We start from the raw sequence: 16984 nt of genomic DNA on the forward strand, positions 1-16984 counted from the left end.
AGTTAGTCTTTGTGTATTGATCTTGTAAGATCCCGACACCTCACTGTCCTCGTTATTGGAGTATCTTTGTATATTCCTGGGGTTTTTCTGTGTCAATAATCATGTCATCTGCAAACAAGAACAGTTTTACTTTTTTCAAATCCTTATTTCTTTTTCTTGTCTATTGTGCTGGCTAGAATTTTCAACACTATGTCGAATAATACTAGTGAGAGTAAGTTTGCCTTGTTTCCCGTCTCAAAGGAAAAACATTGTCTTTCTGTATTAAGTATCCTATTAGCTTGTAGATATGTGCTGGATTTTTTAAAAATCAAGTTTAGGAAATTCTCTATCCCCAGTGTGCTGAGAATTTTTATAATAAATGGGTGTTGGGTTTTGCCAAATGCTTTTTGTGTGTGTGTGTCAACTGACATGAGAAGAATTTTATTGTTTTTTAGCACATTGACACAATGAATTCCATTGATTGCATTTTGAATGTTGCAGATTGTAATAAATACATTTAAACTGTTTTAGGATAAGATGAAGTGTTTCTAAACATCTTTTGTGCAGCCATAATATGAAGAACCAATGAAATAAATCTCTTTTAGTCATGGTGTATAATCATTTTTGTATATTGCTGAACTTGATTGGCTAATATTTTGTTGGAATTCTGCTTTCTATGTTCATATAAGGTTTTGTTTTGTAGCTTTCCTTTTTTTTAAAGTTTTTCTAGTTTTGGTGTTGAGGTAACAGGAACTGTTTCTTCCTCGTAGTTCTAAAAACAACTGATTAAAGTTGATCTTAACTCTTCTTTAAATATTTTGTAAAACTTGTGAGTGATGCCATTTGGTTCTGGAGAGTTTTTAGAGGGGAGCTTTTTAATTACGAATTTGTTTAATGGTTAGAGTACCATTATAAAATAGGCTATGTATTTCATCTTGATGGAATTTTTATTATATTTTGTGGAATTGGTCAATTTATTCTGAGTTGTTGAATTTATGAGCATTAATTTGTTCATAGTGGCTGCAGAATCAGTAGCATATATTCAATTTATTCCTGCTATTAGTGATTTGTGTCTTTTGTCTTCTCTGTCAGTCTTGCTAGAGGCTTATCAATATCACTCATATTTTTAAAGAAAATTCTTTGGTTTTGTTGTTTTTAAATTGTTTTCCTATTCTCACTTTTATTTGTACTAGTTTCTTCCTTCTGTTTATATTGGGTTTACTCGCTTTTCTTTTTCCACTCTTTTGAGATACTCAGGACAGTTTTGAGAGTTACAAGTGTTTCTGTGAATAAATGCCTTGGGAGAGCAGGTATCCACTGGTACTATTGGGCAAATTGGAAAGGCTTGTCACCCAAGCGATGACCTTAGCCAGTGGGACTACAGATTAAATCCGTGGCCACTTCCATGTGTGTCAGAAGGATTCCAGATCAGGACATCTGGTCAGTACTGGCCGTTTCACTTCCTGCATGAAGTTCCTCATTACTAATCACAAAGAGCATGAATTGTTATCCTGTTACAGTCCATCGTCCTGTCACTCTAATATATTCAAGCATGGTCTGCATTGTTGTTTTTTAGTACCAGGAGATATGTGCTAACTCTTATAATAAGGTTACAGGTACAGGTGAAAAGTCAGAAATGATAGTTAATATTTCTTGTACCTCTCCTGTTGAATATGTTTAAATTTATAATTTACTCCTCATAACAATATTATAAACTAAGTATCAAAATCTACATTTTGTAAAAAAAGGAAATTAAAGCTTGGAGAAGCTAAGTTCCTTGTATGAGAGACATATAGCAGATGGTAGAGATAGGATTTGAAGTGATAGATGCCTAACTTCATCTTACTAAAAAGCTTTCCAGTGCAAGATGTTTGCATCAACACCTGGTAGGTATCATTACATACAGAGGAAGGTACTCTGATAATGCATTCACAACTGTAGTTTCTAGAAAGGCACCGGTGTATATCTAATCATGATGAGCTATGGTGATGTTGGATCCACATATGTGGTTTTTTGATGAAGGAAAATAGTAAATACATTTACATTGTTTTAGGAAAAAAAAATAATTTGTTAAATGTCTTTTGTGCAGCCATAAGAACCAATGAAGTAACAGTTAAGCTGCATTACCTCAGAAGAGGGAGTTGACCGTTTCCTAAACAATCTATTTTGTAGTTGGGAAATATTACCAGCACGTATCTATTGTTTAAACCATAAATTATATACACACAGGGTCATAGGCAATGGGCATAATCAATGACATATATAGACAAAATTTGGAGATTGAAATCTGGTAAAGTTAATCAGTAGAGCCCAACAGAAAGTGAAGTGAAGGATTTGTATATGTAATTATATTCAGGACCTACCGGAATGTATACAGCTCTATTTTATGTGCTTTAAAAGGAAACAAGTTATACATTTTCCTTTCTTTCATTCATACTAAGTTGTAGAGAAAACACATTTACTTATTTATATTTAAACATTTATTCCACAGCTTTTACTAAGAAGTGCAGTTTTTTTATTAATCTGTATTAAGTGAAAATAACTTAAAATTTGCTCATGAAAAGACATCCTAATTTTGAAATGGGCAAAGGATTTGAATAGACATTTCTCCAAAGAAGATATACAGATGGTCAATAAGCACATGAAGATGCCTACCATCACTAATTGCTAAGGTTTGGCTGTGTCCACACCAACCTGAATTATGTCTCCTAGAATTCCCACATGTTGTGAGAGGGACCCAGGGGAGGTAATTGAGTCACGGGGGCTGGTCTTTTCAGTGTTCCTCTTGCTGTAGTGAATAAGTCTCATGAGAACTGATGGGTTCATCAGGGGTTTCTGCTTTTGCTTCTTCCTCATTTTCTCTTGCCACCACCGTGTAAGAAGTGCCTTTTGCCACCTGCCATTATTCTGAGGCCTCACCAGCCATGTGGAATTGTAAGTCAAATTAAACACCTTTTTCTTCCCTGTCTTGTGAATACAGACTAATAATGTAAATTGGAACCAGTAGAGTGGGGCGCTGCTGAAAAGATATCTGAAAATATGAAAGTAACTTTGGAACTGGGTAACAGGTAGAGGTTGGAACAGTTTGAAGGGCTCAGAAGAAGACAGGAAAATGTTGAATAGTTGCGAACTTCCTAGAGACTTGTTGAATGGTTTTGCTCAAAATGTTGATAGCAATATGGACAATAAAGTCTAGAATGAGGTGGTCTCAGATGGAGATGAGGAGCTTCTTGGGAGCTGAAGCAAAGGTGGCTTTGTTATGTTTTAGCGAAGAGACTGATGACATTTTGCCCCACCCTGGAGATATATGGAACTTCAAACTTGAGAGAGATTATTTAGGGTATCTGGCGAAAGATATTTCTAGGCAGTAAAGCATTCAAGAGGTGACTTGGGTACTGGTAAAGGCATTCAGTTTTATAAGGAAACTAGAGCATGAAAGCTTAAAAAAATTTACAGCCTGACTATGCGCTAGAAAAGAAAAACTCATTTTCTGAGGAAAAATTCAAGCCAGCTAAATAAATTGGCCTATGTAGCAAAGAGACTAATGTTAATACCCAATGCCATGGGGAAAATGTCTCTAGGTCATGTCAGAGTCCTTCACAGCAGCCCCTCCTATCATAGGCCCAGAGGTGCAGGAGGAAAAAGTGGTTTTGTGGGCTGGGCCCAGGATCTCCGTGCTGTGTGCAGCATAGGTCCTTGGTACCCTGTGTCCCAGCCACTCCAGCCATGGCTGAAAAGTGCCAGTGTACAGCTCAGTTGTGGCTTCAGAGGGTGGAAGCCTGAAGCCTTGGCAGCTTCAACATGGATTTGAGGCTGCAGGTGCACAGAAGTCAAGAATTAAGATTTAGGAACCTCCACCTAGATTTCAGAAGATGTATTGATACCCAGACAAAAGTTTGCTTCAGGGGTGGGACCCTCATAGAGAACCTCTGCTAGGGCAGAACAGAAGGGAAATACGGGATCAGAGCCCCCACAAAGAGTCCCTAGTGGGGTGTTGCCTAGTGGAGCTGTGAGAAAAGGGCCACTGTCTCCAGACCCTAGAATGATAGATTGACTGACAGCTTGCACCATGTGCCTTGAAAAGCCAGATACTCAGTGCCAGCCGGTGAGAGCAACCAGGAGGGAGTTTGTACCCTGCAAAGCCAGAGGGGCGGAGCTGCCTAAGACCATGGGAACCCACCTCTTGCATCAGCATGACCTGGAGTCAAAGGAGATCATTTTGGAGCCTTAATAAAATTTTGACTTCCCTGCTGAATTTCAGAATTGCGTGGGCCCTTTAACTTCTTTGTTTTGGCCAATTTCTCCCATTTAGAATAGCCATATTTAGTACCCAATACCTGTACCCTTATTGTATCTAGGAACTAACTAGCTTGCTTTTGATTTTACAGGCTAATAGGTGGAAGGGACCTGCCTTGTCTTAGATGAGACTTAGCACTGTGGGCTTTTGGATTATCAGGTTAATGCTAAAATGAGTTAAGACTTTGAGGGACTGTTGGCAAGGCATGGTTAGTGTTGAAGTGTGAGGACATGACTTTTGGAGGGGCCAGGGACAGAATGATACAGTCTGGATATGTCCCTACCAAATGTCAACTTTAATTGGATTTCCCAGAATTCCCACGAGTTGTAGGAGGGACACAGGGGAGGTAATTGAATCATGGGTCTGGTCTTTCCTGTGTTATTCTTGTTATAGTGGCTAAATCTCACAAGATCTGATGAGTTTATCAGAGGTTTCCACTTTCACTTCTTCCTCACTTTCTCTTGCCCCCAGCATCATTCTGAGGCCTCTCCAGCCATGTGGAAGTGTAAGTTCAATTAAACCTCTTTTTCTTCCCAGTCTTGGGTATGTCTTTATCAGCAGGATGAAAATGGACTAATACACTAATCATTAGTTAAATCCAAATCAGAACCACAATTATATACCATTTTATACCCATCATATGACTGTCGTCAACAAAACCCAGAAAATAAAAAATGTTGACAAGAGTGCAAAGAGACTGGGACCATTGTGCATTGCTAATATCAGTGGAAAATGATATAGCCACTGTAGAAAATAATGTGGCACTTCACCAACAAATCTTACATAAATATACTATGTAATCAGAAATTTCACTACTGTGTATATACTCAATAGAATCAGAATCTGGATTTTGAATAGATGTTTGTGCACTGCTGTTTTTAGCAACATCATAACCAATAATCGAAAGGTGGAATCAACCCAAATGTCCATCGACAGATGAATAGAAAAAAAATGGTGTGTTAACACAACGAAGTATTATGTAGCCTTAAAAAGAGATGAAATTCTGACACACACTGTGACATGAATGAACCTTGAAGGCGTTACTCAAAGTGAAATAAGGCAGCCTTAAAAAGACAAATACCGTATAATTCTATTTGTATGAGATACCTACAGTGTTCAAGTTTATAGTGACAGAAAGTAGAATGATGGTTGTTAGGGGCTTGAAAGAGGAGAGAATGGAGAGAGGCTGTTTAGTGGATATGGAGTTTCTGTGTGGAAAGATGAATAAGTTCTAGAAAAGAATGGTGGTGATGGTTGCCCAGCAGTGTCAGTGTACTTGATGCCTCTGAACTGCACACCTAAAAATGATTAAAATGGTAAATTTTGTTATATATATTTATATATTTTACCAAAATTTTAAAATGTTAACATCATTGTCTCTCTAGCACCCTCCCCTGATTCAGCAGCATAAACCATCAGCTTAGCAAAATAAAACCCCGTAAGCTGATGTTTCATTTATTTCCTGCAAAGGGTCTGTAAATTCTCTTTAGCCCCTATTTTAAAAATCAAGTTAGTTTGTTGACTTGCTTCTCTACCTTAAAAATAGCATGGGTTATTGTTGAATGAGATAGCATGAAGTGTAGATATTAAAAATAGTTCACGTGTTGGGGGCTTTTGTGCTCGGCACTCTACTGTTTTACACATTAGCTCATGTGTTCCTCACCACAATTCTGTATCATGCACCAATAAGCTAACTGAGGCATGAAATGTTTTTAAAAATTTCCTGAAGACAGTAAACCGGTATATGGTGCATCTAGAATTTAAACCCGGGTAGTATAACTCTAGAAACTCACCGTTTATTCATTAATTATCTGATTAGTTAACTTATAACCATGAACATTACTCTTGATCTTGCTGAGCTTTTGTTTTTTTCATGAGTAATTTTGTTAAATTTTTTTATTTTTTTGAGACGGTCCAGTCTTGCTCTGTCACCCAGCAATACAGGGAGCTGCTGTTTTAAAATAACTCAGGGGCCAAATAGAAAGTTTGCAGATATCGGTCACTGTCTTGGGGCAGTCTGTGGAATGGGTCACAGGGGGACAGTTTTCACACTGAAGAAAAAGACAGTATTCTGTTCTTGATGGTAAGGCTAATGAAAGGTAAATGGAGAAATAGGGCAATTTTGTCTCACTTCACACCAGAAAAAAGGAAAGGACACGTACACAATCAGACCAAAAATAAATGTTTTGTTTTAAGTAACCAGATTCTTGAAGCAAAAGCAGTTCTTTGTACCTTCCTGTGTGAGAGATTATCTATCTCATTAATGTAAAATTGGTTTTGTTACCGTTATCGAGATACTTACACAACAATGGTTTTTATTTTCAGGAGAATAGTGAGTTCATTTCTATTTATTTGTTCTTTAGTTGGTTGGTTGACTGTTAGGAGGGAGCAGGTGGGAAGGCTGGCTAGATAATTGTCCCAATCAATTACTTTTCTCCAGTGTGTAGGGTTGCTCTAAATAAGGATAGTAGAGTGATCAGGCAAGTTACCAGGGTCGCCTGCTTCCCAGGTAATAAACTTCAAATCTGACAAATAGCCATGGGCATTTCATTCTTAATGCCATCAAAATGAATGGTGTCTCTCTAGTTTATTGGATGTTCTACATTAAAAAATGAGACAGAATGTGAGCATAGCTTTAAATTATTAAAATGGAGAAGATTTATGTTTATACCTTATATAAACAGATTTGTAGGATGCGTTCTAAAACATGTGAAAAACAGAACATAGCAAAGTAATCATGCTGGTGGTAAAGGGAGATTTTGCTTAAATTGTGTTTTTCTAATTTGTATAAAATTTATATGTTGTGTTGACTGAAATAAACTAGAAATATATAATCACATACACTATGTGATTATACATTTAGACATTTACACTTGTGTCTGTATTTGGGGAAAAAGACTACAGGTAAATGCATCCATATTAATCATATTTCTGAATTGTGGAATTACGGTATTTTTTTCTTTGTATATTTCAAATTTACAAAATACTGGATAAGCAGGAAGAATTACTTCTATAATGAGTTATGATGGGAAGTTTGTTTGAGATGCAGGCTCATTTTTCCCATGTAGCAAAGGAGTGGGCTTTGACCTAATCAGAGCTAAGCGTTGTTTTTGTTTTAACTTTTATCAGTCTGTTTATTTCATTTGTATGAAAAGTACAAGGTGTGTCCCAAGTTCAAAAAGCAAATGAAATCATTACCCGTTACTCATCTTGCTCTCAATTCAATAAACTAAAAAGAAAGAGGATATTTATTGTGAAAGGCATGAAGATCTATTCAACAAACATATATTGAGAATATAATATGTGCAGGGAATTATTCTAGGTGAAGCAGGCAATACAGCAGTGAAAAACACAACAAAAACAACTCCCTTTAAAAAGCTTACATTCTAATGGGAGGAGAAGACCTTAGAGCACCAACTGCATATTACATTAGAAGATAATACATGCCATGGAGATTATAAAAAATAAAGCTGAGTACAGGAAATGAATTTGGAAAAGGAGTGAAATTTCAAAATGGCTAGTTGCTAGCCAGAGTAAGCTTTATTGAGATTTTTAAAATTTTGATAACATTTTTGCAGCTTTATGTTTAATGAATATACAACACACTGTCAGTATTTATAGTGTAAATGAGGTGAATTTGACATGTACATTTGCCCATTAAACAATCACCACAAAGGAGATAGGAAACATATCCATCACTCCCAAAGCTTTACAGTTTCCCTCTCAGGTGTGAAGTACTGAGCCACGTTCATACACACAAACACACACTGGGCTGTCTCATTGTTTCTGGAGCATTTGTTCAAAATGTTCTCCTTATGTCCATGAATTGTCTAAGAACTTTATTAAAACTTAGCTAATATACGTGTATATAGCTATATTAGTACTACATTGTCTTAATTACTATAACTTTATAAGTCTTGAAACCAGGTGCTGTTCTCCAAATTTGTTGCCTTTCAAAGTAACTTGCCGTTGTAGTTCCTACGCACATCTTTGTAAATTTCAGAATTTTACTTTGTCAGTTTCCAAAAGAAATCCAGCTATGATTTGATTAGGACTGTTATAGATCAATGTGGGAAGAGTAGACATCTTAATAATATTGAGGTGTATGACTCGTGAATTCCATTTATTGGTTTCTTATTTATCTCAGCAGTATTTCCTAGTTTTCAGATGTTTTGCTTTCTTTTTTTTTTTTTCTTGAGATGGTGTTTTGCTCTTATTGCCTAGGTTGGAGTGCAATGGCATAGTCTCGACTCACTGCAACCTCTGCCTCCTAGATTCAAGTGAATCTCCTGCCTCAGCCTCCTGAGTAGCTAGGATTACAGGCATACTCCACCATGCCTGGCTAATTTTGTATTTTTAGTAGAGATGGGTGTTCTCCATGTTGATCGGGCTGGTCTCAAACTACTGACCTCAGGTGATCCACTTGCCTCAGCCTCCCAAAGTACTGGGATTACAGGTGTGAGCTATTGCGCCTGGCCTTGTTTCATTTTTTTCAGGTTTATGCCTAAGTACTACACATTTTGATATTTATAATAATATCAAAATTGCTTTAATATTATTGTAAATGTCTTAATTTTTTTCCTCCATTGATTGTCAGATACCTTTAAATCATAATTTAATCGAATGATGCAACCGGATTTTGAAAAAAAGCATACATATATATGTTAAAAATAACATATTTCTTTGTGTTTGGCAGACTGACTCTGCTGTCATATCATGTGTTTGTCCATATTCTCACTGATGGTAAAGACATACTCAAGATTGAGAAGAAAGAGAGGTTTAATTGGACTTACAGTTCCACATGGCTTGGGAGGCCTCAGAATCATGGTGGGAGGCAAAAGGCACTTCTTACATGGCAGTGGCAAGAGAAAATCAGAAGCAAAAGCAGACCCCGTGATAAACCCATCAGATCTCGTGAAACTTATTCACTCTCACGCGAAGAGCACAAGAAAGGCTGGCCCCATGATTCCGTTGCCTCCCCCCGGATCCTTCCCACTACAAGTGTGAATTCTGGCAGATATAATTCAAGTTGAGATTTAGGTGGGGACGTAGCCAAACCATGTCATATCATAATGTAAAATTGCACTCAATACCACTCGACCTGGTCTCAAGGACAGTATATCAAAATATATGGCATGTTTCAGTTTATTTAGCATTGCAAATGACAGTTTTTTAAACGCCTGTCTAACCACTTTTTAATTCTATGTTTATAGTCTCAATTTTTTTCTCCTCTTGAAACTCAGTCTTTTTTTAAATTTATTTTTTATTTCAGTATGTTTTTGGGAAACAGGCGATGTTTGGTTACATAAATAAATTCTTTAGTGGTGATTTCTGAGATTTTGGTGCACCCATCACCCAAGCAGTGTACACTCTACCCAATGGGTAATCATTTATTCCTCACCCCACTCCCACCCTTCCTCCCAAGTTCCCAAAATCCATTGTATTATTGTGCCTTTGTATCCTCATAGCTTAGCTCCCACTTATGCATAAGAATATATGATATTTGGTTTTCCATTCCTGAGTTACTTAGAATAATAGTCTCCAGTTCCATCCAGGTTGCTGCAAATGGCATTGTTTCATTCCTTTTTATGTCTGTGTTGTATTCCATATTATAATATAAACCACATTTTCTTTATCCCCTTTTTGACAGATGGGTATTTGGGCTAGTTCCATACTTATGCAATTGCAAATTGTGCTCCTATAAACATGCGTGTGTAAGTGTGTGTGTGTGTGTGTGTGTGTGTGTGTGTGTGTGTTTCCCTGTAATGACTTCTTTTCTTCTGGGTAGATAACTAGTAGTAGGATTGCTGGATCAAATGTAGCTACTTGATCTTCAACAAAGAAAACCAAAACAAAGTGGGGAAAGGACACCCTATTCAACAAACAGTGCTGGGGTAACTAGCAAGCCACGTGTAGGAAAATGAAACTGGATCCCCATCACTCACACAAAAATTAACTCAGGATGGATCAAAGACTTAAAAACCTGAAACTGTAAAAAATTCTAGAACATTGGAAAAACCCTTCTAGACACTGGTTTAAGCAAAGACTCCATGACCAAGAATCCAAAAGCAAAAGCAACAAAAACAACGATAAATAGATGGGACTTAATTAAACTAAGTAGCTTCTGCACAGCAAATAAACAATCAGCAGAGTAAACAGACAAGCCACAGAGTGGGGGAAAATCTTCACAATCTATACATTCATCCAACAAAGGACTAATATACAGAATTTATAAAGAACTCAAATCAGCAAGAGCAATGCCAACAGTCCAATCAAAAGTGGGCTTAAGGATGTGAATATGTAATTCTTAAAAGAAGAAATGGCCAAAAAGCATGGAAAAATTCTCAGCATCACTAATTATCAGGGAAATTGAAATTAAAACCACAAAGCAATACCACCTTACTCCTGCAAGAATGGTCACAATAATATAGATAGATAGATAGATATAGATATAGATATATAGATATTGGCATGGATGTAGTGAAGAGGGAATACTTTTACATGGTTGGTAGAAATGTAAACTAGTACAACCACTATGGAAAACAGTGTGGAGATTCTTTAAAGAGATGATATCTGAACAATAAATTGAGATGAAAAAACCTGTATAGCAGTCTGGCAGAAGAGTGTTCCAAGCATATGGAACAGCCTGTGTGAAGACTCTCAGGCAGGAAAGTACCTATCATGAGCTAGCAAGAACAAGGAGGCCAGTGTTTCTAAAACAGAATGAGTGAGGAGGAGAAATAATAGGTGATGAGGTCAGAGGTAATCAAGAACCAGATACTGTAGCCTTGAAGGTTATAGTAAAAGCTTTAACTTTTGTTGTGGTTGGAGGAGTGAGGTAATCTAGCTTAACATTTTAAAGTATCATGCAGTTGCTCTGTAGAGAGTAGATTGTTAACAGGACAAATATACCAGCAGGAAGACAAGTTAGGAATCGAATGCAGTAACTCAGGTAAGAGATGAGGATGCCTTGGTCAAAGTTGCTAGCAGTGGAAGCCGTGAGAAGTGGTACGATTCTGTATACATTTTGAACATAAGGTCAAAAGCATCTTTTGTCTGTGGAGATGGAGAGACCTTAAGAATGACTCCAAGGATTTTAACCTCAGCACCTGGATGGATAGAGTGTCATTACTTGAGATAGAGGAGACCATGTGTGTACTACATTTTTATAATGCAAAGGAAATTCTGGTACAGGCAGACTGACATGAGTTTTAAGTGTTCTGTTGGAAATAATGAGTCAGCACTGGCTAGACAAGTCTGGATTTCAGAAGAAAAAGGCTTTTGGGCTAGAAATGCAATTTTGGGAATTGTTGGCACATACAGCATACTAAAATTTTGTGGACAGATGTCAGGACTTAGGCGTGAGGCATACCAGCTTTTAGAGTTTGGTTAGATTCAGTAAAATCAGCCACAGGAGCTGAGATGAAGGACCAATCAGAGGGTAGGAAGAGTTGTGTGATATAAAATAAGAGGGAGATGAATTAGAGACGGTAAATAGAGATAGCTCCTTTTAAGAATTATAAATAGGTGAGAAATGTGCCAGTGAGTAGAACAGAAAGTGTAATCAGAGGAAGAAGGCTCTTGTTTGTTTGTTTTGAGAAGAAGTAATAACATATTTGTTTACTCTTGGAAATGATTTAATAGAGAAATAGTAAAGGGGAAAGAGTACATGGAGCAGAGTCCCTGAGTGAATGTCCTCGTGCTTAACTGAGTCAAGTTCAAGTAGAGGGGCACAGATTAATGTAGGTTCTCATAGAGTGTGTTGGAATGGGTGGCAATTCTATTCTGATTGTTTCAGTTTTTTCAGTGAAGAAGGAGACAAAATTTCAGACTATACATACATTTAAACATTTAACATATTGAGTATGTTTTGTGTTCTGGATACTCTCCTGGGCCTTGATGTGATTATGTCATCAGATGTTCTTGCCCTCAGAAAATTTGCACTCTAATGAAGGTATAAAATTAAAAGTAAAAAATTGTATATGTTATGAAAAGTGTCAGATTTCTATGGAAGTACATTAAAAGGGCATTTAATTCACTTGGCCAGGGGTGGCACCAGAGAAATCTTCCCTCACGAAGTAATCTCTAAGTTACAACGTGACTATTAGTGGAGAATAGTGGTAGTGGGACTGTGAAGAGGACTTCAGATAGAAGGAAGAGTGAATGGAAGGGCTGAAATCTCAGAGCTAGAATGGCAGTTAAAGAAAATGGCAATGATAGTAAAAGTAAAAAGGTTGATGGAAAGAGTAACTGAAGTTGAAACAGTGGCAGAGGCAGGATTATATATCCACGTAGAGGAGTTTGAAATTTCTCCTTTGAACATTTGGAAGGGACTAAACAGAAGTTACGTACAAATTTGCATCTACACTCTAGAAAGATCTTTGACTCATGCGTGACAAATGGAAGGGAGTGAATTCAGGGGGAGTCAAAGGGAGCAGGTTAGAGACTATTTCAGTAGTCACGGTGAGAAGCAGTGTGTTGGAAGACTAGCAGTCATGGTGTTGCAGGAAAGTGGGTCCTCTTAACATTTTAAACATACTTTAAAATGTTAAACTAAATTACCTCACTCCTTCAACCAAACTAAAAGTTTAGGAAGAATAATCAAGTGGGTTTGAGTAGTGATTGAATGTGGACGGTTGGGTGAAGAAACTCAAGTGTGACTGAGAGAATATGGCTTGGTGATAACTTTAAGTCAAGTAAGATAATGGAGGCTTTGGGGGGAAAGTGCTATGTTAAACTTTTGATGATGCTATGTGATGCCCAAGTGGAGTTTTGAAAAAGTTTTGACAAAGACAGAAATTAGTCTAAAACTCAGTGAAAGTTGTTGTTTCATTGCAATTATAAATTTGGAAGTCATCAGCACAGCTATAATTCAGTTTCTAACCAACTACAAAGAAAAAAATAAAAACTTCAAAGAACGAGTAGACCAACAAATTGACATTCAGGTCACTGTTCACTCTTCTTATCACTAAGCCTGAAGGCCATTGTCCTTTTATTCAGGTTTTTCTTTGTTCTTTAGAGGGTGAATAAGCATGTTCCTTTAATGTTTCCGTACAGAATTCTCATGCATTTTGAAGTGAAAGAGTTATAAATGTCATATAATTTTCCTTGGCATTTTTATTTTCTTCAAGTAAAGAACATTTCACTATAAAGCATTTACAACGTAACTGATTTTGTTGGTCATATTATCCAGCTACTAATTTTCCATAAAAGCTTGCTTGGTGGGGGAAAGGGGAAAACGCTTTTTGTTAGGATTTGAGCTAAACTGAGCTAGCTTATCCATGGCAAAGAAGTCATTTATTGTTGATATGGCCTCTGCTGCTGATGATCTTTCTCCATAAATCTAGCATGTCCTGTGAAAGGTTAATGCTACAGTTTAGCAGCCAATTCCATCCAAAGTGTAGTGAAAATTAGCATACTTTTTAAATTTACTTAGCTATTTGTGTGCATATCAAAAGTCTGACTTTTTAAAATTCAGACCCCAAATCTAACATTAAATAAATAAAAATAATTGATTGTGTCATGTATTATGCTAGAGTTTTATATTCCTAAGCTCATTTAAACTTCTCAGTCATACTTTGCAATTGGTATTGTTATCTTTAATAATGTAGATGAAGAAAATGGGTGCCTGAAAGACAGGTCATTTTCCAGAAGTGACAAATAAGTTGTATTTCCAAAGTCCAAAAAGTCAAACAAAAATGTGAAACATTATGGACAAATAATACTCTAGGAAGGCTTGAACATTCGTCATTGTGCAAGCAGAGGGTCGTTGAGAACTGCCTCTGAAAATCCCAAGGATTTTTCTTGCTGTCCTTTTGTGTATTGTCATTGTGTGCATTTCCCTGATGTTTTGGAAATAATTGGGAGTCTTTACAATGAAAAATGAGATCTTTATTGTGACAGGACAGCAATCTAATTTATCTCTGACATGGTTTCCCCTTTACCCAGCATAAATCGAGTGCCAGCTTAATGATGTCATTCCCTATAATGTAGCATATCAAACAAGCAAGAAGTCATTTGGGGTCTGCACTGGGGAAAACAATGAGCAATGTCTTTTAGTTTCTTGTGAGCACCAATGCAAAGGTTCCTAAATTTATCCCTAGGGTTTCAAAAGGTAGAAATTGAGTATTGCACAGAACTGGTGTAACTAGCCTCACAGGATCATTCTCAAGATAATATGAGATAATCTGAGTAATGAGGTCTAGCATAGTGACTTGTACATAATGTATTTTTATTTTTTCTGTTTTTGATTACTTCAGGCTAGAAAAATACCTTTGAATTTTGAAGGAAAATTTGTGTGTGTGTGTGTGTGTGTGTGTGTGATGTGTGTGATGTGTGTGATGTGTGTATGTTTGCAACTTTGGCTCTCTAAACTTAAAGAAAAAGTATAAAATTTTCTAGTTTTAGTGTTCTGTACCCTAACACCTAATTTCATCTAGTCCTGGAAAGAGTAAAAGAGACTTTCAGATCTGTTGAAGTTAAACAATTAAATTATCTTTGCTAAAAATATGTAAACAAAACAGCAACAACTACAATATTCTAATTAAATGTAATAAGTATAAAATAAATTTATATAAAGTAAAAAAGAGAGAAAACAATAGAAAGGAATAAGCTAACAAAAACTTTAAGCAATGGTACCTGATGAGAGGTTTGAAGATATTTTGGCATTTTCAGGAGTTTATGTGAGAAAGCATAAGTTTAGGAAAGGGAGAAAATTATGGGCAGATATAGACGGCATAAGCTATGTAGCATGTTTGGAAAACTTCACAGAATTTGGCACTGGTGAAATAAAATGGCCAAAATTCCACATTGAGGCATGGAGACTGGGTTCTGATTGTGGTCTACCTTCTATGCAAAGAAACTTGTTTTCCTCAAAACAAGGAGAGCCTTTGGAGAGCTGTAATCATAGAAATGCCAGGATCTGGCCTAGACTTAAAGATTAATTTCAGGATCAGGATAGAGTTGCTCAAATTCAAAGCCAAGTTTCATTCCTGACTTCTTTCCACCCCTTACAATCTCCCATAGCAAATGAACACAACAGTCTGTTCATTTTACTCATTAAATATATTTTGAACCTGCCTCTTCATTTCTATCCCTTCTGACACATTTCTGATCTGAGCCACCATTACGTGTCATTTGGGTGTTTTAACTGGTTTTCTGACTCATCTTTCAAGAAACCCTTTTATCCCAGATCCAGTCTATACAACACCTAAATGTCTTTATAAACTATAAATCTGATCATGTCACTCCTTTGTTTAAAACCATTCACTGCCTTCTTATAACACTTAAAACTGTGCCGAATAACTTAGCAAGGTGTGGAGAAATCAAGATACATTCTGCCTCCTCAGGTCTGCGCTGAACCACTGACCCCCTGGTTTCCCAAACTCCAGCCCTGTCAGACTTTGCTCAGCCCTAGGCTCCGATGGTACTAATTCTGCCTAGGTATTGTTCCTCCTGATTGGAACGCTTCTTCCCAACATCACGTAGCAATGTCAACTCTGCCTTCCCTTCAGCTTCAGACTACTTTTTCCCTACCCCTCATCATGCCTGCAGTTACCTGTCCAATGCTTATCTTCCTGGCTCAACTGGAAATATGCAGGGGCCGTGTCTTATTTGCTGGTGAAACCCACATTTCTAGCATAGCACCTGTCATGTTGTAGATATTTAATGAGCTTCTACCAAACAAACTTGCCGAATAAATGAATAAAGTGACTTGCTGTCACTGTGCTGTTATTTCTACAAAGCCACATGAAACATGATCTCCTGTCCTCAGGGAACTCACAGTCTAGCAGGTGAGGGCATAATGAACAAAACATAATAGTCAATGTTTTATCCTCCTTCATAGGGACAATCAGGGGCCGTGATAACACAGAAGAAAGGGCGAATAAAGAAAAGTCTTCGTGGCAGAGGTGAAATTTGAATTAGTTGTGAGAGGAAGCATTGAAGACACTGTAGACAGACTGTCAGATCCTCAGAAAATGGAAGAAGGAGGCAAGGATGCATGCAATATAAAATCATGAATCATTATTGTCCATGGACCCAATAGTTATATATTTGAGTATTTGATAGTGACATTGAAAAGCACGGAGGGCAGTAATAGTTTCATTTCCCTGAAGTAGAAGTGTGACTTGTCTGTGCTGTGAGGCTGGTGTGTAGAGTGGTTACTGTGGTAGTGAGTGAGCCCAGGTGTCTGCCAACCATCCTTACTGCTTAACGGTATCCTGGTTTACAATGTATTGCCATACACACATTCATAGTTCAGTTGACTACATCTGATATGTTGTACATGGTAAGTACCTTTCAGGATTCTGAACATCTTACAGCATAACTATGAATTTGAAGAAGGCTAATATAAATGTTAAAATATATATCATGTATACCTGGTGAATGTATACATGCTCATGTATGTATAGTCATACGTTTAGAGTATATAGTAATAAAATAAGAATCCTATTATTTATACCATACTAAATATTTTTGACACATTATCTAATATTATTCTCACAATATTCCCCAAGAGATTAATGTTAATATACCCATTATACCAATTAGGAAACTAACGGTTTGATAGGTTAAGTAACCTGTCCTTTATCTGAGAATTAGTACCGGGATTTGAACTCATGTTTTCCAACTCCACAGCACATTCCCTAAACTAGTATGATACACTGCCAAAATAAATACAATTGATATTTAATTACACACTAGAAA

At 36.9% G+C, this 16984-nt stretch overlaps 1 protein-coding gene across 3 annotated transcripts in view; it reads left to right on the forward strand.

The window, feature by feature from the left end:
• TENM4 (teneurin transmembrane protein 4) overlaps positions 1-16984 on the forward strand; it is a 3045593-nt gene that overhangs the window by 1066646 nt on the left and 1961963 nt on the right. The gene's annotated exons all lie outside the window — the stretch shown is intronic.

This window comes from Saimiri boliviensis, chromosome 6 (assembly GCF_048565385.1).
Source record: "Saimiri boliviensis isolate mSaiBol1 chromosome 6, mSaiBol1.pri, whole genome shotgun sequence".
Classification (NCBI taxonomy): domain Eukaryota; kingdom Metazoa; phylum Chordata; class Mammalia; order Primates; family Cebidae; genus Saimiri; species Saimiri boliviensis.